Source organism: Zeugodacus cucurbitae, chromosome 3 (genome assembly GCF_028554725.1).
Source record: "Zeugodacus cucurbitae isolate PBARC_wt_2022May chromosome 3, idZeuCucr1.2, whole genome shotgun sequence".
Lineage (NCBI taxonomy): Eukaryota > Metazoa > Arthropoda > Insecta > Diptera > Tephritidae > Zeugodacus > Zeugodacus cucurbitae.
The window spans coordinates 7,129,692-7,155,925 of record NC_071668.1 but is presented as its reverse complement, the minus strand read 5'-3'; the positions used below and the strand labels follow the sequence as shown (position 1 = coordinate 7,155,925).

At 31.5% G+C, this 26,234-nt stretch overlaps 1 protein-coding gene across 1 annotated transcript in view; it reads left to right on the top strand.

Annotated features, from left to right (window-relative positions):
- Positions 1-17,369: 17,369 nt before the first annotated feature.
- Positions 17,370-26,234, top strand: part of LOC105219831 (uncharacterized) — a 184,947-nt gene continuing 176,082 nt past the window's right edge. The window contains exon 1 of the mRNA XM_054227171.1: positions 17,370-17,758. The gene's annotated coding sequence lies outside the window, so the exon portion shown is untranslated. The remainder of the gene's footprint in view (positions 17,759-26,234) is intronic.

The following is a 26,234-nucleotide window of genomic DNA, read 5'->3' as shown; positions in this document are numbered from 1 at the left end:
TTCGAAAAATTAATAAAAACGAAATTGGATTATAATGTTAATTTTGTTCTTCCACTACATGGATTTCACAATATTTTTAGAACAAAATTTTCAGATCCTTAATTTTTTAACAACATTGCCTTAGTGAAAAATATTCTTCGTGTTTTATTTTATTTCATTTTTTATTTTATTTTATTTTATTTTATTTTATTTTATTTTATTTTATTTTATTTTATTTTATTTTATTTTATTTTATTTTATTTTATTTTATTTTTTTATTTTATTTTATTTTATTTTATTTTATTTTATTTTATTTTATTTTATTTTATTTTTTATTTTATTTTATTTTATTTTATTTTATTTTATTTTATTTTATTTTATTTTATTTTATTTTATTTTTTTTTATTATATTTTATTTTATTTCATTTTTTATTTTATTTGATTTTATTTTATTTTATTTTATTTTATTTTATTATATTTTATTTTATTTTATTTTATTTTATTTTATTTTTTTTTATTATATTTTATTTTATTTTATTTTATTTTATTTAATTTTTTATTTTATTTTATTTTATTTTATTTTATTTTATTTTATTTTATTTTATTTTATTTTATTTTATTTTATTTTATTTTATTTTATTTTATTTTATTTTATTTTATTTTATTTTATTTTATTTTATTTTATTTTATTTTTTTTATTTTATTTTATTTTATTTTATTTTATTTTATTTTATTTTTTTTTTATTTTATTTTATTTTATTTTATTTTATTTTTTTTTATTTTTTTTTTATTTTATTTTATTTTATTTTATTTTATTTTATTTTATTTTATTTTATTTTTATTTTATTTTATTTTATTTTATTTTATTTTTTTTTTATTTTATTTTATTTTATTTTATTTTATTTTATTTTATTTTATTTTTTATTTTATTTTATTTTATTTTATTTTATTTTATTTTATTTTATTTTATTTTATTCTATTCTATCATGTCCCTATATCAATTTATATGGTATTTAATTTTTATTCATGTATGTAGATTCTGCATTAAATTGACCTTTCCAAGGTTGTTGCAAACTCCACAAAAATATGCTATAAAATAAATTCATAAATTTTATTACTAACTTGGTTATAAAAATAGTGACTTTCAGCTCAGCGTATCCATATATAGATATAAAGTAAATGAGTAGGAATATTCATAACTTTGGTTTTTATAACCTCTTGGCCATTGATTGGTGCTGATAGCAGCACTTTGGATTGCAATAAAAACATGAATGTCTTGCTAGAATTTTACATTTAGCTTTCTCAGAAATCTATATTAGTTTAAGTTAACTTAATAGCAAGATCACTATTTTATCGCAATATTTTTTCTTCTATGCCCTTTATAATGAACCTCAAAACATTCCCCAAACCACTGTTGTCGGTGTCTAGGGAAAATATATATATTTTTCTACAATCACCTTCCTTTCTGAACCTTTTTCTGAACTCCTTGGTTGCTTTAAATAAAAAATAAGTCGGAAAGTAAATAAAAATAGCATTAACTCAACACATATAGTCCTTCAATGCACATATGTATGTACATTTATATCGTACCTAGCAGTTGCGGCTGGCCAGAATTCCAACCACGCACACTTTTTGGGCGCGTACATCTTTTCAGCGCAAAAGTTGCTGGCATTATCATGATTATTACAACATATTATTTGCCAATATTACTATTATTACTTGTCCAAAGTTCGCAGCCCACTTTTGCCTACTCCTTTTGCCTTTTGCTTACCCTCAACATTCCGTTCACTCTCCTTGAAGTTGCTTTTTTAATTTTATTTTTTTATTTCTTATTTAAGTCGCCAGTGTGTTTGCTATTGTCGTGATGTGCCCCACAATGTGACAGCGCAACATTGTTGCAAAGTATCTCTCAGATAAAAGCAACATACATTGGTTCGTAGCAATGTTGCGCTTGTGGTTTGCCTATCCATACTATAGTAATCTATATGTAAATTTATAGTATTTCTCTAGTCTATTCGACGGCTTCTGTTAAATATGAGGCGTCCACGTATTAGTAGAATATAATAGTAATATTGAGAAATTCTTGGACGGAGCATATAATCAAATGTGAGAAAAGGAGCTGGCAGAAAAATTCTAAAATGATTTACTTAACTCGAGTTTAGAGATTTTTTTGGTGTTTAACAGCTTAAGCACTGAGTTTACTAAAAAAAATGTATTCCTCAGTTCCCTAAAGGATGAGAGCATAATTAGATCAATGAATGAAAATATTTATCTTCACTTAACTCGAGTTTAATGTTTATGTTACAACTATTCATAAACACAGAGTTTATAAAACAAAAAAATTTCTATAAAATACACAAATATATTTAAAAATTATTCTGCAAACTCGAGTTTATGTCACTTTGTTGTTTAACACTAAACACTTCAAATACGGAGTTTACTAAACAAAATATCCCCCACTCGCTCTTAAACACCACTTTTGTGGTATTGAAGTAGATATATCTCTAACTTGCAACAAAGTTGAGAGGCAAAGTGCACTATTTTAGGAGTTCACCGTTATCTACACTGACATTTCCATAATAAAATTCAACCAGCACGTGCACAGGAAAACTTTGGGAGCAAGATACAGAACACTACGAAATCTAAAGACAAAAAATTCAAAATTATATAAAAATGTCTAAAAATCGCAAACCCTCAATATGTTGACTGTCTTCCACATTGTTATAATTCTGCTTATTTTTAGATATTTTATGTTTAATTTTGTTTTGTTTTCTTCTACTTTTTCCTACTTCGCCGCATTGCGTCTGCGCAAATCTGATAAATTGAGTGGTTCACAAAATGTAACCGTGTTGCATGCCACATGGCGGCGACTGTCTTGCTGTTAACGCAAAAAAAAAAAATGTAAAAACTAAAGAAACAATAACAATAATAATAAGTATAAATAATATAATAGCGCAGCCAGCGGACAGCGCTAGTCTACGAAAGGGATTGTGACTGAGGCGCAGAAAGTCTTTGCGAAAAGCACATAACGGCACACATACTTATACACAACAAATAGCCGTTGCTTGCTTAGTTCGTTTACTTTTGAAATTTTTCTTGGTTTTGCCAAAGCGAGTTTCAGCCGCAAGTGAGGCACGCACACAATTGTTGCCGTCAACGCTATCGCGGCCTCCAACTCCACTTTGGCAGCCGCATGAAAAATCTGTTATCACGATTTGTTGTCATATTAGTGGCAATGCTGTATAGAGCTGTGCATATTATTTGATTTTTTGAAAGTATTATGCTCTACTACTAACGCTCTTACAAATATATTAGCGCTTGAGTTGGACTTAATTGCATGCTGAAATATCTTGTTAAATTATAGTCAAATTGTGGGAAAATAATTTGCAAATTTTTCATTCAGTTTGCTTTCAATTCTCAACAGGTTTATGAAAAAAAATTAAAATAATTTTTAAACAGCTAAGTGCCCGACGGCTGTATTGGAACTGTGTTGTAGATAGGGGCACGGCTCATATATATCGGACCACTTGGGAGTCGATCATAGCTGATCGAGATTCAATACTTCCTACAATTTTTTTATAGCATTCTCTCTAGGGCAGCCAATGTTCGGTTAGAAGAAGTAAAGATAATGTTTAGAAGAGGGTAGATGATCTGGACGTTCTTTCAGGAACAAGAGCCAATGATATGAAAATGAAATTAAGATTTAAATCAGCCGCAGAGTATTGCTTTATAGTTTTTCGAGATTAATTTTTAATTTTATTTGAGATATTTCCTTGCGATAGGTGCTCATTCCTCAATAGATTATTTAAGTACAAGATTTCGTTTGGAAATTGGATCATTCTGGCCGACAATAGAACAGACTTAATAGACTTGAATATATTTCTTAGCCGAAAGTATCTGAAGGCCTCGAGTAAAGTGTTCTTATTAGAGCTTGGAGCAAAAGTTTAGAGAAAAGTCCCCCATTGTAGAGAAATTATAACATTTCTAGTACATTCTTTGAATAAACTTAACCAACACATTTGCATCTCAAAATTCCGCTTGAAGCCGCAATCATTTCGCCGATGCAAAATCAACTTGCATGAAAAGCCCAACTCACAGAGATTATTAAGCACTGAGAAAAGCTTTAGACTATGGAAAATATTCATAAAAAAGCTGTAAGCCAGAACATTTAGCATGTTCTAACAAAATGAAGTATGCAGTGATTTGAAAGCTCATTAAAGTCAGCGCCTCATTTGTGCCTAACGATATATACGAGTATATACAAAAAGTATAAGAACAGCTACATGCAACTTCAGCCAAATGGAAATAGAGCTCAACTTGCACGAAGTAATTTCTTTTTCACACACCAAAATGCTTGCCGCTCGACAAATTCCAATTGTAAACCGTTAAAAAGACGAACTGCATACACGTAGCATCAAGCATTTATGTAAGTGCAACGCCAAGACACTTCACAGCTTAAGTTGCATGTAAATTAGTGTTGTGTTGGCTAGCTGTTGCGGCGTCAGCGCATTTGCGGCATGCTACAAAATGCTTGAAGACCATTTGCCACACATACAAATACATATATGTATAGAGAGTTGTAAAGAAAATATGCTATAGAACAAAACGGCTTTTCCGCTTGCCACAAATTGCTCGTGCAACGTAGCATGGCGCTTTTTTCTCTTTGGTCTTATGTGGACTCTTAGGTGTTCTTATGTGTTGTTGTTTGTTGTGTTCTTATGTGATTTTTTTCACACAACATATTTCATTGCTGTCGGTGTTGCTTTTGTTGTTGTTGTTGTGGTATTTTGTTGTTACTTATTCTTCCGCCATGACATAAAGTACTCATACTTAAGATTCGTAATGGCAGCGCTTTCTGAAGCAGAACACCGCGCCGCGCTTCTAATTACCGCCGGTGGCCGCCACCAGCGCGCTGGCGAGTGTGTTGGTCGGTGCGCTTGTGTTGTGTTGTTGTTTGTGGCCGCAATGCAGTGTGTTGAATGATTTTGTACTACATTATGTTAAACATCAGCGTAATTATAATTATTTTCTTTTTGTTCTGTTGTTGTGTGTGCACATTTCGGTTGCATAACAATATTTGATAAATATGTTTGGCATTCAGATGTGTATACATATGTTTGTTTGTAGGTTTTGTTGTATGTGCGCGCTTAAGAATGCTTGAACGTGCAGACAGACATTCTACCCCAGAGCTGGCTATTAAAATTGCGGCATTTTTGTGTTACTCAAGCACAAAAAATATACGGAAGACTGCTTCATTAATATAAGCAAATCTACCAACAAATACATATATATATTTTTAAATTTTTTTTCTGTGTATACATATATGTCTGTATATAAATTTTTGAGTTCTCTTGCAAGCTTTTATATTCTATTTTCCTCAACACCGCCAAAAATTCAACTTTGTTGTCATTTTCTTCCCAAAACAAAATACAAAAACAATAAAAAATTCTAAAAAATTTTAATTAACATATTTTCTTGAGCCTATACTAACTTAAATGAAGTTTTTCGCTCAGTCACTCAACTCACTTGTTGTGCATATTACAAGGAAAGCACTAAACATTATATACTAAACTCACACACACACACACATATATACAGCAAATTTAATGATGTTTTTAGTTGCTGTTGTTCACTTTTTTCAAATTTTTGGTAGTTTTTATTTTTGTTGTTGTTATTGTTATTTTTTTTTTGACTGCCAGTCAGTGTCAGTTTCATTTTAGCTCACTGCGCATCCGTTTGAGTGTAGTCAATGACCCTTTAGTCGAACTGACAGATTGCAAGCTAAGTGACGGCTTAGAAAAAAACACACTTCAAATAGAAAATTGAAAAAAAAGGTAGATAGCCAGCAACTATGCTGGCAAAAAGTCCAAAAAATATTAAAATAAAAATAAAAATAGCACTGAGTGACTTTTAAAAGATTAGTGTGCAGCTAGTTTGGTATGTGGCTTACTCACTGACTTACACGTGATCGAAAAGGTGAACGAATTGCGCTGACCCTTGAAAGAGTAGCGCTAGACGTTCGTTGTTTCATGGAACGTGATTTAGAGGAATAAAAATAATAAAAAAATAAATATTAAAATTAAAGTGTCTATTGACTATGGAAAATACATCAAATAAGATTGTGTCATATCAAATATTAAAATATTAAATATTAAAAAATATAAAAAAATAGGTATAGAATTGATATTTTAAGTGCACACCTATCCTAGGGTAAGACTTTTTTAAAATATTAGAGTATTCTTTTGTTGTATTTGTAAGAATGAAACCTCAAAATCAATTAATTTAGCGAATTTTCGAAATGACTAGGGTAGGGAAAGAATTTTCAAAGTTTTGAAAACTGTATTTAAAAATTATTATTTTTTTTCTGTTTCTCCAGGAAGAAACTTCAAAACTTCACTTAATGCAGTAGTCTGCTTTGGAAGCCGAAAAAAAGCGTTTTTTTAGCATCTTTTTTTTTTGAAAGGGAAGGAAATGATTGCGGTGTACGGAATTTTAAGACGATATTGTACTATATTTTAAGCTTAAGAAACAATATTTATTATTAAAAAATATTGAAATTTTATCAATGTTGTAAGTATTTTTCTGGAGCGCTTGGAGTCTGCACTAGTAAATCGGGGCCGGTGATGTCGGTCGTGCGATGCATCGGAAACAATCGTACCAAGTTTTTTTTTAATTTTTATAAGTTTCTTTTCTTTATGAACTAAAAAAATACCGAAGAACTTATAAAATTCCCAATTTTTTCGAAGTTGGAAAAAAAATCACTTTTTTAAGAAAAAAAATGACTTTAAGTTGCAAAACAAGTAGTTTAAATAATACTTTTCTCCAACTTGTTCAAATAGAAGATAATTTAATACTGAAGCTAGATCACTTAGGTTTTTTTCGATCGGACATATATTCTTTTTGCTATCGCCGGCACCGTTTTCTAACGCTTGTGAAAATGAAAACTCGGGAAAACGCGATTTAAACGTCTGGCTGAGCATTCGCACCTGCTCGACGTTCGGCCACTAAAACTGCTCTGGATTTTTAAAGACATATTCGTGGATAGTTTTGTAAGAGATTTAAAACAAAACAAAACAATCGATATTTTGAAGCAGACTTCTGCCTTAAATAATTTCGACCTTCGAACTTAAGCACAGAAAAAAACACCCACAGGTGGCGCTGTAGTCGATATAGTTATCGAAAATGTACATACCAAGATGTTTATTGAAATTTTGAGCTATTTTTTAAAGATTTCCAAGAAAAATATTCAAAAAATAACCCTTAGTTATGAGAAGAAACATCCTGAATCATTTTCTAGAATATTTCAACTTCAAAAATCAATCGCAATCCAATTAAAATTCTTAAAATCGGAAAAATAGATCACTTTACGCACAAAAGCAAATCGACAAACAATAAGAACAGCGGCAGATCATTAAATTGAAAATTGTGTAATGGATCATTTAAATTACATAATTTTTAAACGATTCGGAAAAAGGCGTTTTTATGGGCAGTTACGCATTTACAAATTTGTTGTATTTTATTTTTATTGTTGTTATGATTAATGTAAACCGCTTTCACGAGGTTTCAATACACTTGTTGCCTCACTGATTTCTTTACTATTTTCTTTTTACGATATATATGTATGAAAGAGTTATATATGCTTATGTATATTTATGCTTGAGCCCATGGCAAGCAAGAAACATTCTACAGAAAGCCACAGTCAAACACGCAATGCACGAACATTAATCAAAGTTCGAGCGCACAGAAGTACAGCAATGACCCTGCGCTTGGCTTGTAGGCCGCTGGTTTGGGTAGTCCGTGCATGACCAGCGGCAGGAATGACTAAATGTTTCGACCACACTTTACAAGCAGACAAACAACTAAACTAGCTTACATATGTATATTTCCGATTTCCGTTGAGCATGTTAGTTCGTTCGTGTGTTGTAACCGTGGGGCCTAACGGTAGAAAAGATGAAGGAACTTTTTGAAATACAAAATGAATTATTAATTTGAAGTGAGTGTTGGGAGTAGCACGCTTCGGAGGCAACACTTCATAGTACAATACTAAAGTGTGTACTAAAAGCGCTTGAAAGCTTTTTAGGTTTTAACCTGTAAAATACGTGACTTCAGCTAAAACTGCTCAATACAAAAACGTTAATTAGCTCGTCAGCGACTGCGTGTTCGTACATAGTTTGGCTGTATATAAAAAACAAAAATGTTTCCCTAACATTTTGCAATTTCTCACGATTCAGCTGTAGCTATGAATATGATCTGTAACTGATCTATGAGCTTTTAATTGGAAAACAAACTTCATTTTTAACGATTTCATTGTGTCCAGATGGCAGAAGAGTACAACAAATATTATTCAATTCTCCAATTGTCTATTGATACTTGGCTATCATAATGCTGTCATGAGAAATATGGTTTTGTTTTTTTTTTTTGTGTATGATGATCTGAGCATGACACCCATTTTCTACAAGCGCTCGTAAACTGAAAATGTGCAACAATAAAAAGCAATTTTCGCTTTTGTCTTTATAACCTTACTTTCAAGTTGCTGCTCGTTTGCATTTTTCTCAAACTTCTTTTGTTTTTCAAGTCTCTGGCGCCTATATACTACAAATATATAGATAAATGCACATTGTTGAGCTCTATACATATATTACATATATATATGGCTAGTAAATACTGTCTGTATTTCTCAGTGGCACATTTTTATGCTCTGCTCATCTCTTTTGCATAGAAAATTGTCAGTGTTGGAAAGCGTGAAGTTTTAGCTTTTGCTGAATAGGGTCAGTGATAAATGTTTATTAGAAGCAATAGAATAGCAAAGATGTATTGGAAATGAATGAAGAGCAGACGTTGCTTAAAATAATAAATATAACAGTCAGGTCTTAAGTGACTAATTTTGCTTAACTCAATCGATTCCATTGTACTCGCTTGGGTACAGAAAAAAATGGTGCAGAAAACCCATTCGATCCAATTGTACTCGTTTGGGAAAAAAACAAACTATTTTTGTCTGAACCCAAGCGAGTACAATGGGATCGAATGGGTTAATGAGTGTATATTTTAAGGTTTTGCTGGTCTTAGGACGAGAACTCTTCGACTATTACTTTACTAAATCACTACTTCTGAAACCAATTACAAATATGTTTCATAATTATTTTGTATTAAAAGAAACTCGGATATAACAACTCTTCAAACCCTATCTGACTCACTTTGCGTATTCTCCCACACAATCAATCAACTAAAAATTATATTATATTAGCATATATTTAAAGCTGAGTTAATGCATTTATAATTTCTACTTCAGAAATCATGCAAATACTCAGAAATGAGTAGTTATAAAAACAATATAGCCAAGAATTTACGTAAAATGCGTAACCGGTACTTTTTCTGAAAAAGAAATTCTGAATGTTCACCACAAGGTATTACCCAAAATAAATAGATAACTCAGCAATGTTAATAATCGCATGGCGCCGATATTACCGGAATTAGATGCTAATTGCTTGTATAAATTTAATTTAAAAAAACCTCTAGCGAATTACTGATTGAATTCTTCGAAGAGCGTTGACACAAACAAACTTTATTTACTCGAAATGAATGTGTACTTTTTTATAATGAGAAAAATTTCTAGAAAAAAGTTTTTTTGAGGAAAAAAAATTATAAACTCATGGGTTGATATAGTTCCGAAAATTAATTAAAGGAAAGGAAAGAAATTTTATTAAAAAAAATTATTTTAGAAAATAATAATAATAATAATGTATTTAAATATTAATATTGAATATTTATTTCTTTCTTTTTAGGTAAGTCCCAAGTGAAACACTTACAATTTAAATAAATGGCTTCAGCAACAAATGAGGTAATTTAAATATAAGGAAATAGCCATTGGGTGTTACATAGAGTGGATATTTTTTAATTATAACAAGTAAGAAAGGGCTAAGTTCGGGTGTAACCGCAATTTATTTTATTAATATAACAAACAATTTGACCCACATATTCCATAGAAAGTTGGAAACCCTAATATTAGGTATATGGGAGTTAGGTAAAGATATGATCCGATTTCTTCAAAATATCTGAGAGACTTGCCAATATTTTCGGTAAAAAAAAAAATTAGAAGCACTGAGTTCCTCATGTTCGATATATGGGGCCTTGATTATTTATTATAGTCCGATTTCGACGATTTTTAGAAGAGCGATACCACACTATAAGTGCAGTATTTATGCAAAGCTCTGTACCGATATGTTCATTAGTGCCTACTTTATATATTGTAAAGTAAACGATTCAGATCGACTTCAAAGTTCTGGTATATAAGAAGTAGGCGTGATTGCGGACTGATGTGGCCTATTTTCACAACATATCATTGGGATACAAGGAAAATATCGCAAACCAAATTTCATTGAAATTTGTCGAGTAGTTTCGGAGATATGGTTTTTGACCCATAAGTGGTCGGAGCCATACCCATTTAAAATTTTGTATATCAATTTGAGTCCTGCTCTTCTGTACCTTCTTTATAATGAATGTATCTAGTGTTTTCCCGTACTGAATGAAAGCATTTTTAGTAGTTTTCATCATAACTTTTGTATGGGAGGAGGGCGTGGTTATAATCCGATTTCCTCCATTTTTGGACTTTATAAAGTAGTACCAAAACCAGAAACGACTCTAGAAAGTTTGGTTGATATAGCTTAAGTAGTTTACGGGATATGCACAAAAAACTTAGTAGGGGCGGTCCCACTTCTCCAAAAAAGTTACATCCAAAGCTCTTCACCCTGTTCACTTTGGTATATATAACCCTATATCTAACTCGTTTAGTTTTGGATGTTACAAACAACCGTTATTTGAACAAAACTACTATACTCTCTTAGCAACTTTGTTGCGAGAGTTTAAAAAAACTTTTTTTATGGGTCGCCGTTAAAAAAACATTTGATCAAAGAAAAACAATTTCTCGTCAACCTTGATACCACAACCTCTTCTTAACGGCGCTTCGATAGTATTACCCAATTTTCAAGAAGCTCAAATATCAAAGAGCTTGTACAATTTTCAACTACAAAGCAAAGAATTACTAACCAATAAATATAAACAACAACAACAACAATTCGAGACAGCAATACACGCCCAGCTTTCAGGTGTCACTCACAAAACTAAAAAACAAATTAACTAAGCTAAATGCGGATTACGGTGCTGCAGCGCCAACAGATCGGCGAATGAGCACTAAAAACAAAAACAACAACAAAAAGAAAAGTATGCAAAGCAAATATGTCGGAAAAATAGCAAGAAAGCGCCAATGCATACACACACACAAACAGCCTTATGACACAGCGGTCAGGCAGCGGTACACGATGCACCGCGCGACCGTTTCTTGCATAGAGAAACGAGCACAGTGGCAGTTGGCGTCGCTGTCGACGTTCTAACTGTCACTGTCGTACGAAAAGTCAAAGCCGGTGAATGCTATTGCACATTTGCATGTGTGTGTGAATTTGTTGCTTGTGTGTGTGCGTGCAAATAAAAAGTAGAAATGCACTAGAGCCGGCTTTTTAGGTCAGCAATCAGTCACCGGACAGTAGTCGTTAGCGTTGGGTGAGTAGGTGCAAAGCTCTATACAAACATATACGAGTGTGTGAGTGCGTGTATGCGTTTGATCGTTTTAGCGCTCGGGCACGCGCTTAGTGTCGTCATCTTGCCGGTACCCCAGCTGCAGCCACCCGTCTCCTTCTCCGCCAACGCCAGCGAGCATTATGCGGATTTGAATGCACCTGACGCCTCCGCTCACTCTCTGTTGCAGTTCGTCTAAGCAGTCCCCGCATTGAATGCTTAGTTTGTTGTACAATAATACAATTCATTTGCGTGTCGCCTGCTGGCGTCACTGATTGCCTGGCTGAGCGTCGCGCTGCTTTTAGTAAATGAATAAATTCAAATGCATATTTATTGGCGATAAGTCAGTATTTTACGCTTGATAAATTTAGGTTGCATTTGCATCGAATGGCGGCTATGGCAATGGCAATATGACTATCTATTCACACACACCGGCACACACTCACATACATACGAGCTTAATTGTAAGCGTATGATCATGCGTGCTGATTAATTTTGCATCTGTTCAAATTACTTTTTTTTTGCAGCAGTGAGAAAAGTGTGAGCTTAGATAACTGACATAGTACAGAAAGCAAGCTTAGCGCTCAGCTTACTAAGTTCGTTATGTAATTAAAATATTTAGTTATGTATAAAAATTGATAATGCTTTTAAATATTAGATGATGAATCACTAAGATTATTATATACTTAGAGAATTACACAGTCATTACATAATTGGATCAATTGGACCCAGTTAAAATAGAAGAAAGCTCAGCGATAGCTCCATAATGCCTGAACTTTGCTTTTGAGGACGGATTTTGACTAAAATATGATTAAAAAGAGGCATAAAACTCTGATGAACTTGAACAAAATCTTATCAATATTGTAATATTTGTTTAATTCCAATACACTATATTGCTAGAGTAATTAAGCCTTAAATTGAGTGAAGTGTTCATACACACACAATTTAGTTCGATGAAATTAGTATTTAAAGACTTGGGTGTTGTAAAAAATTTTTATAAAGAAAATAATTGCTATCATTAAAGCTAATCAACATCGTTTGAATATCGAAAATTTCTTTAAATATATTCTTATTGATTTTATTGTATGTATGTAATTGGCGTTGAAACGTTTAGCCAGTTATAGCCGAATCGATGAGAGCGCGCCACTCCTCTCTTTCCTTCGCAGTTCGGCGCCAGTTGGAGATTCCAAGTGCACCCAGGTCGCTCTCCACCTGATCCCTCCTACGGAGTGGAGGCCTTTCCCTTCCTCGGCTTCCTCCGGTCGGTACTGTGTCGAACACTTTCAGAGCTAGAGTGTTTTCGACCATTCGGCATGTTGTCCAGCGTAGCCGCTATCTTTTTATTCGCTGGACTATGTCAATGTCGTCGTATAAATCGTACAGCTCATCGTTCCATCGTCTGCGGTATTCGCCGTTGCCAATGTTCTGAGCACCATAAATCTTGCGCAAAATTTTCCTCTCGAAAACTCCTAGTGTCGTCTCATTTGATGTTGACATCGGCCAAGCTTCTGCACCATAAAGCTGGACGGGAATAATGTGCGACTTGTAGAGTTTGATTTTGGTTCGCCGAGAGAGGACTTTACTTTTCAATTGCCTACTCAGTCCAAAGTAGCACCTGTTGGCAAGAGTGATTCTGCGCTGGATTTCGAGGCTGACATTATGATTGCTGTTAATGCTGGTTGACTGTTTGCTTGATGACAGGAGATATTTCATCTTGACCTCGTTTACCACCAGACCCATTCGCTTCGCTTCCTTATCCAGGCGGGAAAAAGCAGAACTAACGGCGTGGCTGTTGTTTTCAATGGTATTAATATTTTCGGCGTACACCAGTAGCTGTACAATCTTACCTTATCTGTTTAGCTCTGCGGCTCGTACTATTTTTTCCAGCATCAGGTTAAAGAAGTCACACGATAGTGCGTCACCTTGTCTGAAACATCGTTTGGTATCGAATGGCTCGGAGAGGTCCTTCCCGATCCCGATATGATTTTATTACATATATAAATATATATTGTCTGTTTGATGGGACTTTCTAATGGAGGATGAACATTTACCTTGAGAAATTGGTTTCAGATTTTTAAGTGTCTGCCAACTTGATCCTATAGCATTTGTATATAATATATATAAAACAAAATATTTCGTCGCCTGACAACTGATGAAATGGTAGCACTGAACATTAGCTCAAATTGAAATAAATCACATCTTTCCTAAAACTGCTAAGAAAGCTAAGGGATAACGAATAATCAGAAAAATACACCTCTATTAATCTCTCATGATTTGTATACCTTTCAGCGAGATTTTTGTAAGAGTAAGAGAAAGTCCATCTATCTACAATTGAATATAGAAATGATAAAAAAAATATATTTTTTGCTTTAACTTGAATCTGTTTGTCCTTGACGATATAATTGAAGGTGGATCAGTAATTTAGCTTCAAATATTTCCGAAACTGCAAATATATTCCTATTAAATTAATTTTCTTGTCACATTAAAAATTCCATACCAACACCTCATCTCATTAGGTTAAGTATAAACTCATTTTCTACACTGTTATTGCATTCATTTGCATTCAAGTGATTTGTTGTTGTCACAATATAAATGCATTCAATTACTCATCCAATTTAAGCGCTAATTGTGTTTGGCAGATGACTATGCACCGTTATACAATGCCTTGATTTCTAATTATTTGTTTTTTGGTGTTGCTGTCATCATGGCAATATTCTAACACTCGCCACATACCAAAGGTGTGATGTTAGCGCTTATTTTGAAACAATTACAAATCGGACGATTCAAATGCAATGCGAAACGCTCACAGCTTAGGTGTTCTAAGGTAATAAAATTTATGAGCATAATTATTTATACGAAAATTAGCTTGCTACAAATTGCAACAATAAGTGTTAAAAAAAAAAACAAATTTTTTTGACTTAGCCATTCTTGCTCGCAATGGTGAATATAAAAAAAAAATAATATAAAATAAATAAATAAAAAAGCTTTCAAAACAATCGTAAAAATGCGTACAAAGGCATACAAATCGCCCAACTCAACAGTAGACAACATCTAGCGGAAACAACAAAAACAAGCACAACAACAGCATAAGTGCAACCCCCTTAAGCTAGAGCGAAACACAAATCCCCTTACGCCCCTTGCACTCTACACAGACCACAACGTAGGTAACGTGACTTTGCCAACATGACGCCATCAGTTAAGAAGCACGAAGCGGCAAAAAAATGCAAACACAACAACAAATAAATAACATACAAATAGCAATAGCAACTAATAGTAAAAAGCGGGCAACATGCTTGAAAACAACTGCAAAAGCAACAACAATAACAAAATAAATAACAACAACTAATGCAACAACTTTTGCTTACAGCTCTGACTTAACGTTCAACTTGGCTCAGCTCTGCTACAGAAAACAAAACGGTATATATGAACGCTGACTTTTAGCTCAGTTTTAGTTTTTACTCGCTCAAGAAAATCGCCAACACACATACACACACATATGTACATACATTTAAATATAAATAAATAAATAAATAGAAGCAAAGTTGGTGATGGTAGTAGATGAAAAAGAGTTAAAGCCAACAAGCAGCTGAGAATGGGGTAACACAAACATTCAAGAAAACTAAAGACAACAATGCAACAACAACAATAACAATAACAAAAAACGCGTTAACCTAGCTGGCGCAGATAAATGACTCGAGCAGCAGATAACAGAAAACACCAGCGGTTGACTGCACCACAATAACCATGCGTACTCGCATTAGAGAGCGCGCCTTGTTGAGCCAGCGAGGAAGTGGTCTTTTCGTCTCTGTGTTTGTGTGTGTGTGGAGGGCAGCAGACAGTCTTTGAGCAAAGATAGATAAATGTGAGTTGATTGTTGCAAGCGCGAAAAAATGTGCGAAACAGCAAAGAAGGAAGTAAGTGCTGAAACATGAGTTTGTAGTCTTCACCGAGCACATTCTTATGTTGCACGGTGGATGGGAGTTGGCTATAGTTTAGTATACGAAAGTGAAGGAATTCTGCGGTGAAAAAATTTAAAATAAAAATTTTTAAAGAAGAATTTAAACCACTAGAAAGGCACTAGACGCAAAATTAAGTTATTTTAAGCAACAATATAGGGATGCCAACTTACTTAAAATATTTTTCTAAATATTAGGAATACGAAAAAACTACGTGTAGTTGCCAACTAACAAAATTATAAATTAAATGAAAATTTAAAAAATGTATACTATTTTTAGAAGAATTCAGAAAATATTCGCTTACTGTTATTACTGCTAGGGTTGCCAGAGCAATAATTTATTAAATTCAATGAATAATCCCATGTCAAATCTGAGCTGATCGAATAACTCTCGTTGTGTGATTGTGATTAATAATATTTTAATTAATTTAAAAATATTTTGATAGAGTTGCCACACTTTTGCAATTAGAAAAATTTACTTTGCAAAAATAATCAAAAAAATGTTAATAAATTTCTGATCAGGAAAATAATTCTACTAGAGTTGAATTTTTTTTAAGAGTTGCCACATGTGCCAAAATTTTATTTTATTTTAAGTAAATTTCATAAAAATTTTAGATTTTTATTTTAAAATAAAGTCAGCAGATGTAGAACTTAATTTCACAACTTTTTCAAAAAAGGGTTGCCATATGTTTGAATATAGAATTATTTTTTCTTTAAATATTTTTAATTTAATTATTTTAATTTTTTAACAGATTATAAATTCAATGAAAATCAATATATTTAGGCACCTTTTCAAATTACATAACCCTAAATATAAAGAACTGCTATCAAAGAGGATTTCAATAAACACTTTCAAGTGGCATTTAACACTTTACCTCTCTACATTTTACAAATTCTTGTAAGAAAAAACTATTTACAGAAGGCATAAATAAGTGCAGCGCAAACATATCAACATTGAAGATTATACGTTGCACAAAACCAGCCACTGATTGGATTTTCACGCGCAAACAAAGAAAACAAACAAAATATTTATTTTCCCAGAGTCATGCCTAACGCGAATGCGAGAGAGCGCCTAAAGAAAAACCTGTAGATTTTCACATGCACGCACAAGCAAGCATTGTTATGGAAAATGTGTGTATATATTTTAATGATTGTGAGAGTATTTCTATTGCCTACACGCTGACTGTATAACTGTTGACGCCTAAAGTGTTATACGCGCACGCTCAGCGCACGCAATTCACTGCTGTATGTATCTAACTTAAGAAGAATAGTAAAAAGAAAATAACTAAAAAAAAATTTTTTTTTTAATTTTCATAAAAAACAACAACAAAAAATCATCGAATTTGTAAGATTTTACTCAAATATGTTGTTTAGCTTAGTGACTTTGCATTGATTTTTATCACGCATTGCAACCGATACAAGCTATTGTCGGACTATTGAATTAGCTGCCTTTGCCACTTGTACATTTATCCGGTTATTAAATTTAACTTTTTGTTTATTTTCGTCTCTTTTTCGACTGTATCACACACATTTATTTCGTACAATTTCAGCTAATTAGTAATTGAACTCGTTTGAGAGTCGGAGACTCAGCTGATCGTTGGCGATATTTTTGTTTCAACTATTTTATTTTGTATTTTCTCACTCACTTTTTTGTAATTTTTCGCCTCTTTCGGTTTTTTCGCTCTTTTTTCATCTTTTTTTATCCATTTACCCTTCTCCTACTTTACTGCCTTTCAGCAGCAACCTGTTGGCCGCCTCATTTTATTTATTTTTCTTCTTCTATTATTTCAGTTTTTACACGTGAGCGTAAAGCAAATGCACTCTCCCATAACGAGTAAATCTGTCGCAGATAACTAACTAACAAAGCATTATCTATCATTTGAGGCCAACAGTCATTTGGCGTCGCGTAGCAGAGAGTGCACTCGCTGCGATCTGTTTGTTTGTTAGCCTCTTTCTAGTATCTAGCTGCCTAACTAGTATCTATTTCGATTTATCTAAGCCACATTGAGCGCCACTAAGCGGAGCTGGTCAAGTCAGTTCGTCTTTGCTTGGCGTCGCGTACGCGTGAAATGTGTGAAAATCGTTTGCGTTCAGTTTGTGTGAAGGAGAGCAGAAAAAATTAAAGAAATATAGTGAAAATATTTTTTTGAAGTAAAATTTTTCCGATTGTAATTCTTACACACACAAACGCTGCTTCTTGGCTTACTTTCTGCGCGTGTGAGCAGAAGTGTGTTTGGGTTATTCAAGTGCTACTTAGTATGTGTTAATAAAAATTATATATATAGTTGACTCAAAAAATTGCTCACGCAAATCTTGAAAAGTCAGAGATCCGCATTCTAAAGTGCAAATAAAGTATATTTGTGTATATATGTATATATATATATGTGTGTGTGTGCCTCGCTATTGCCAAATATTTGAAAAATCAATTTGCTTTAGCAAACATGCACTGAATTCAACTCTGGCTGTGTTTAACTGGAACACGCCTACATGAAAACGCAAACACAAGCAAACAGACACACACTCATACAAAAACAAAAGCAAACACATTGGAGCTCAGCTAAGTACGTGTTAGCGCAGTCTAAAGTAAAATGCTCGCTTTGTAGTTGCTGCATCACATTTGATTGCTCGAAAATGAGCTGGTGTGTGTGATTACGTAATGACTGGTATAGATTTCAGTCGATTTTTCGCGCAGCTAGTTTTTATTGTTGTTGTAGTGTCTATTTTAGACTACTTTTGCACTAGCTTTTGCATTGTTGTTTAAATTTTCGGCTTTTTGCAAATCAAATTTCGTGTATTAGAGTGAGTTTTACTATTGTTGTTTTTTATTTTTTTTTTATTTTTTTTTTTATTTTTATTTTTTTTAAATTTCTTTCTTTATTTTTTTTTAATTTTTTTTCCAGTTTTTTTTCTATTTTTTTTCGTTTTGTGCCTGAATCATGCATTTGCTGCACGAAATTGCCTTCAATGATTTACTATTTTTCGCAAAACACTGGCACTTAGCGCTACAAAGAGCTACTTTATTACTGTTGTTGTGACTAACACACATTTATATGTATGCAAGCGCCCTAAAAGTGTAAAAATATCAGCAAAAAAAAAAAAATAAATAAAAATAAATCCATATTATTTTAATAGCTAGTTTACGGCTTCCAGTTGTTATCATCACGTTCGCTGCAATTCCATTGTTGCTATTTAGATTTATTGCTTGATTTTTTTTTTTACTTGTAAATTTTCACATTGGCTTCGTCATTTGCAGTTGTATGTATGTATAGCTATGATTTACAGATTGCGAAAGTTTATTTATTAGCTTGTCTGTTTGACATTTCGCCTGACTGGCATAATTTTTTGCAATCATTTTTTTTCACCTTTGCTTTTCGTTTGCTTTTTAATTGTGTTTTTCTATCATATTTTTTGTTGTGAATTAGTTGTTGTTTTTTGAGGGTCTCTCTACGGTTAATTTGTCACATGCATTTGGCCTAATTTACTTTGGCATTGATTGCACTTAATCATCGCAATTTTTCGGTGATTTTGTTTTTGTGTTTTTGCTTTTAATAGCGCTTATTTGGTATGCCGTATTTAAATGCAGATATTAGATACATATAATTAGTTAAAATTAATATGTGGAATTTCGCTCAAAAAGAAAAAAATATAATTTGAATTAACCTTGAGTTGAATTGCATATTTTTCATTGAAATAAAAATTTAATATGAACAGAATATAAAAAATATTACAAAAATTACAACAAAAAATTAAAAAAACATAAAATAAAATTACTAAAAAAAATAAAATAAAAAAAAAATAAAAATTAAATAAAATAAAACAAAATAAAATAAAATAAAATAAAATAAAATGAAATAATAATAAAATAAAATAAAATAAAATAGAATAAAATAAAATAAAATAAAATAAAATAAAATAAAATAAAATAAAATAAAATAAAATAAAATAAAATAAAATAAAATAAAATAAAATAAAATAAAATAAAATAAAATAAAATAAAATAAAATAAAATTACTAAAAAAAATAAAATAAAAAAAAATAAAAATTAAATAAAATAAAACAAAATAAAATAAAATAAAATGAAATAAAATGAAATAATAATAAAATAAAATAAAATAAAATAAAATAAAATAAAATAAAATAAAATAAAATAAAATAAAATAAAATAAAATAAAATAAAATAAAATAAAATAAAATAAAATAAAATAAAATAAAATAAAATAAAATAAAATAAAATAAAATAAAATAAAATAAAATAATATAAAATAAAATAAAATAAAATAAAATAAAACAAAATAAAATAAAATGAAATAAAATAAAATAAAATAAAATAAAATAAAATAAAATAAAATAAAATAAAATAAAATAAAATAAAATAAAATAAAATAAAATAAAATAAAATAAAATAAAATAAAATAAAATAAAATAAAATAAAATAAAATAAAATAAAATAAAATAAAATAAAATAAAATAAAATAAAATAAAATAAAATAAAATAAAATAAAATAAAATAAAATAAAATAAAATAAAATAAAATAAAATAAAATAAAATAAAATAAAATAAAATAAAATAAAATAAAATAAAATAAAATGAAATAAAATAAAATAAAATGAAATAATAATAAAATTAAATTAAATTAAATAAAATAAAATAAAATAAAATAAAATAAAATAAAATAAAATAAAATAAAATGAAATAATAATAAAATAAAATAAAATAAAATAAAATAACATAAAATAAAATAAAATGAAATAAAATAAAATAAAATAAAATAAATAAAAATCTTTTTTTTTTTTGGTCAAAATTTCGGCATATATTGACTCGAAAAAAAAGTTATACTAAAAAGTCCATAAAAAAGTCCTTCGGGCGGAACTTCTAAAGGGTATTTCTCTTAGAATATTACTCGGATTGATTTCAAATTTTGAAACCTAAATAACCCCTTAAACAAGGTTCTGATAAAAAATTTCCAACTTTATATCTTATATTATATCATATATCATGATAAGCTAATAACATAACATACACTTCAATAAGTCACACACACTTGTCATTAACCATATTATTTAATCAAGAGAAAGCTAGCAAGCGCAATTAATTGCCCCAAACTATTTCTGCTTACTTAAACAAAAATAACGTAAGAAATAAAAACATTTTCTTCAACACGTCACACACAATTAAATCTAAATAAAGAAAATAACGCAAAGTAATCGCACTAATTTATCAATTAAGAAAAGCGTGAGCAGGCGACTAAGCACGAGGAAGCACATGATAAACATTAGACTTAAGCAACGAACTCGGAACAGAGTCGAGCAATCACCTGCGGCAATGCGCTTTTACTTTCTTTGGCGAGCATTTAAAGTGAACGTTGACGAATTAAGCGCAAACGCAGCGAAATTAAGTAAATAAAGCGCTCAATTAAAGCCAATACAAAGTTGTCGTGATGACATAACAGTAGTGCAACACAACAGCAACAGCAACAACAAGCAGTAGAAATAAAATAACCAGCGGCAACAAACTGAAGTGTCACAGCTGCATTAATGCATGTGAGTGTGTGTGTCGCAACATATCGAAAGCTGTATCTGTGGCACGCTTCTGCCATAAATGTGCACGCTATTACAACAGCAAGAACAACAACAACAGCTGATGACAGGCATGTCATGCTTTACAACAAAATAGTCACACTGCAGAGCGTAAACTTTATTGGCAACACTGTTGACTGATGCATTTTGTTGTTGTAGATGCTGTTACTTGTAGCTGTGGTTATTGTAGCCAGAGTGGAAGTGCTTGTTGTCGCATATTTAATTAATTAAGCTTTCGTTTATAAATGAAACGAGCATAAATTTGCTCCACACAACTGGTTGTTGAAATTAAAGCGGTGAATATACTGACGAGTATATGTATATAAAACAGCATGAAATGAATGAACTGTTATGCGTGAAATATATCCACATACATGTGGGTGTGCTTGTTTATGTGCAGCGCCTAGTGCATATATCTGTAGTTGTGGCTTTAAAGTGTGTGGCGCTGAGTCAAGGCGTTGGCGTTGCTGCTACATTCGAAATGTAGGTGAAGTAGTTGTCCTTGATGGCGCGACTTGAATTCGTAAGCGCAATATTTATTCGAAAAAGAAGTAAATTAACGCCATACACTAGCACGATCTGCATGTAAATAAAGTAGTTTAAATGAAAAGGAAAATGAAGCTTAAAATATTGTATGGTGCAAGAGTGAAATTTGGAGTAGGTTTTAATACAAAAAAAATGTAATAATTGTTGTGAAATTGAGAGGAATAGAAAATACTAGTGATAAAATACTCAGTTCGAGCGCAAAATGTTAATAACACAAACTAAATACTTCGAGATGTGTTTAGAAGTTTTAGAAGTAGGTATAAAAATTGCTTCTGTGATAGCTAGGAGTAAATATTTGCTGCTTTCAACCATTTTTATACCAATTAACATTGTATTGATGTTGATATGTTTACTCCATATTCTTAAGATGCCTAACATTTGGGATGATTCGTGAGAGAAAACTTATTATATTCAGTATATGGTTACTAGGGAAAGCTATATATCGATATTACGTATTTTTGAAATACAATTGAACAATCTAAATGGTCTGTCGATATATGATTAATGCTTTAGTCATCTCTTGAAGAGTTAAAGAAGTTGATAGACTCTCTGATAGGTGTGAGTGTGATCTAATTTTATCCATTTTCAATTAGATTCAGATTTTGTAAAGCAAATTAGATCAAAATCTTACACAATGCTTTCAAAAAATCTTTCCATGCGAGGGACGGTACTGGTTATAATGTAGTTAGAAATTATCAAAAATATCAAAATTTATTTCAAGAAAATGTTTTCAAAATTACTTCTACTATATTTTTGTGTTCACGAAAAAATTATAAATGTACTGAAGTGATTATTTGAAAAAAATATTTTTGTCTTAAAAATTTTTTTTTCTGTTTCTATTTTCTCTATAATTTAATAAATACAATTATTATTGTTAGTTATTATTTTTATTACAGTTTAAATTTTTCCCAATTAAAAAATTAAATTTTTTATTTTTAAATTTAAAAAATTAAATTTTTTATTTTTTAATAATCCACAGAGTAAAAAAAAAATCAATAAAACAGAAATATCTTCAAGAAAAATTTAAATTTCAATCTTAAGAGGCTAATTTTTTATCAACTTATTCTTCGAAGCCTTAATTATATATTTTTTGTAAAAATTATTAATAATTTTTACACTTTGTTGCGCGGCTGAGAGTCATATTTTTGTTTTGTTGACATTTAGTATGAGTTGAGGTTAGCCTTGCAGCCACAGAGTGCAACAATTTTGTAATAAAGTGTTAAAAAAATATTTACAATTTAGCATTACTTCACAGAGTAAGAGCAGAAGAGGTTATAAAGGTTTAAGAGAGGTCTGAGGGGTGCATTAGTGTCGAGGGTAACAGTAGTCTTTTAAAGGTTAAATGTGTCTTAAACTGAATGAGAGCAGCAAAACAATTTTTATTATTACTTTTTTTGTTATTTTTGTAAATTTAAATTTTGTTATCATCATATTCACTTCAAAAAAAAAAATAATGCAAATTATTTCTACAAAATATGTGCTTTAGGCTTAGCTATGCATATATGTCTATCAATACTTGCTTATATGGTTTCCCAGAAATCCTACTAAATGATATATACACATAAGCTACATATGTCTACGTTTTTTGAACATATTTTGCATTAATCTATTAACAGATTAAATGAATTCTGTGTCTATTAAAGGATTGATTAATGTGTAGCCGAACACCTGCTGAATGCTTTTTTGCACTAAAAGCACTCAACAAATATTAATAAATCTATTTACATTCACGAAAGCGAAAATTTATATCATTTAAAGCTGCATAATATAAACTCTATGTGAGCTAATTCAATGTTCAGTACGAAAAAAGTCAATATTTTGCGAAAAAACTTTGATAAGTACTCAATTTCCGATTGCATCACCGCTACCATGCACAAATCACACTTTTAATTTCGATAAAAATTCACACTTTGAATTTAATTGCATAATCAACCAATAATTTGATGCTTTTTCGAGTAATTTACTACTATAATTCTATATACATATATATATATATACATTGTATGCGACCTATTTGCCACTAAAAGTCCTAAATATCACACCAGCCAGCGAATATTCACAGCTAGCAAGCAGTCAACAGTCAACAGTTTAGGGCCGACAGCATTCCAGCGTGCGTACGAAGACCACACCCGTTCGCCAACATGCTGCCACAGCTTCAAGCAACCGTCGCACTGCACTGTGCGCTCGAAGTAGTGCGCTCTAGGTACCTGCCCATTAATAGCCCGCAAATAGTCAACGCATAAATTGTATTTATTTAAACAAAACATTAAGATTTACTTTGTCTGTTGGTTTATGTAAAATTACGCGGATCGATAAACATCTTCATTACAACCAAGGCAATGTATGTATGATGTGCGCTAAATGAGCAGAGAAGCGCACCAAGCGGCGGTTGCTTGTGCTAATTAAACGCCCAGCATGGACGCATGGCCGGTGTGTTAAGTAGGGAAAAAATTGCGTGAGCCCAACATTTTTCGGCATAAAATGCAAAGAGTACGCAGGTAGGCACCTACTACCTATAGTATACAGGGTTACAGGCGAGCGCTTGGCATGCGGCAGTTGCTAGTTGACTTTACATAATGTATGCTTGTGTGCGTAATTTTATAAGGAGAAAACTCAATTTCTGCAGTGGGTTAATATTTTTTCTGATTTTTTTTTTCTTCAGCGCTTCCTCATTGTCATGCACGCGTTGCACATTTTTAATTACGCCTTGTTAATTTTCACCCAGGCACCAAGTAGCAGCAGTGCTGGTAATAGCAAGAGTGTCTCTGCGCTGGCACCTCACCACCCCTGAGTCAGCAACAAACCTATGTTCCATGCTACATGCTACTAACAGCACTTATACCTCATAAGCAAGCAAGCATGTGTGCTGCTCATTGCCGTCAATTGTGGGGGTTGTACGCGCAATTTGTTGCTTCATTAAAATTGTTTTTATCAAAAAAAAAAAAAACAAAAAAAATCATTATGCTTGCCATAAATATTTACACGCATCGATTGACTGCAAATTTCACTATTTCAACGCGCGTCGTAGGGACACAACATTTTGTGGTAGCACGCAGCCGAATTGTATATGTGTGGCACGTACAACGGCGACCTGCCACATAAATGAAAAATGTCCATACGTACGTGAAATTTATGGTCAGTGTGAGTTGAGGGTGACGCGGCAAAGGAAGTGCATATCCTCTGCGTTGCAAACGTGGCTGATAAGTAGGTTTGGCAGGAAAAATAAATATTTACGAAAGAAATTTCAGCAAGCTGAAGAATGATGGCTGGTTGAAATTTCAAATTACTGGTCAATCATTGGAGGTTATTGAAGGAAAGTGGGCGTTGGAATGACTTCATTACGCTGACAACAATTTTTGATGTTGATGAAATTTTTGGCGATTTTTTTTGTGTTTGTTTTTCAATTTCACTCTGGTGATTTTTTTCAATCAATCGATTTCACATAAGAGTTTCTGTTAGTAGAAATGGACGTGGAAAAATAGTATCGAACGTTGTAATGAAAATTTTTTTAGTGATTGCGATTTCACTTCTAGGATTTTTTTCGCTCGAATTAAATTTTAGTTCAAAAATATTTTCGATATAAATTTCTAGTTGGAAATTTGGTAAGGTCAAAAATCATGTTGAAAAAAAAGTAAATTTATTCGTGATTTTGTATTTGCGTTTTTATTTCACTAGGGTGAAATTTTCCACCAACTTTACTTTACTTAAAAATTCGTTTTATTTGGAATGTATCGTTGACGTGGGAAAAGTGCCATTGTTAGCATAGAAATTTTAATGAATATTTTTTGTGATTTTGATTTCACTTTAGTGATTTTTTTCACAAATTCAATTTTAGTTGATAATTGTTGTCAATCACTATCAACTGTGGTTATGAAAAATGTTTTAGTTACTACAAAGAAATTTAAGGTGATTTGGTTGACATAATCTTGATTTCATATTAGTGATTTTGTCTCAAATTCAAATTTAGTTTTTTTTTAAGTAAATCCTTAATGGACTGTATAGAAAATAGCTGCAAACTAACTAATTCAACCTATATGTGATTTCGCATCTTATTCTAAAAGTTATTTTACCAAAATATTCAAAGTCTGCAAACAACTTCTTCGGATTTCTAATAAGCTTTACTCTTTATTACTCATATATTTAACCATTAAATAATACTTAAAATTCTCGAACGGTATATTCAAAACACCTCCAGCTACCTCCGCCTCATTCATTGCTGATATGTTTACAGTAAATTAAGTATCTCACATTATGCATATTTAAGAATAGAAAAATTAACTGAAACTTCTAATCCACTCATTAGCACACATTTCAACCAATTTCACAACATACAAATGCAATAAATTAGCGCAACCAGTCGAACTGGTTTGTTACTGTAGTCTAATGGGCTTCCTTATCGGTGTACCTAAGCCAACCAACCAACTAATATGTGCATGATATACGAGCCGTCGCAGCAGCTGGCGCACATAGCGGTTCTTCTTTATGGAAATGTATCAAATTTAAAGAGAATATCTTTCTCTTCCCCTTTCTATGGCAAAGATTTGCATATTATTTTGCACGCCAAGCAACGGCAAGTTTGTCGCTTAAGTCTTTTGTGGCTAGCAAGCAG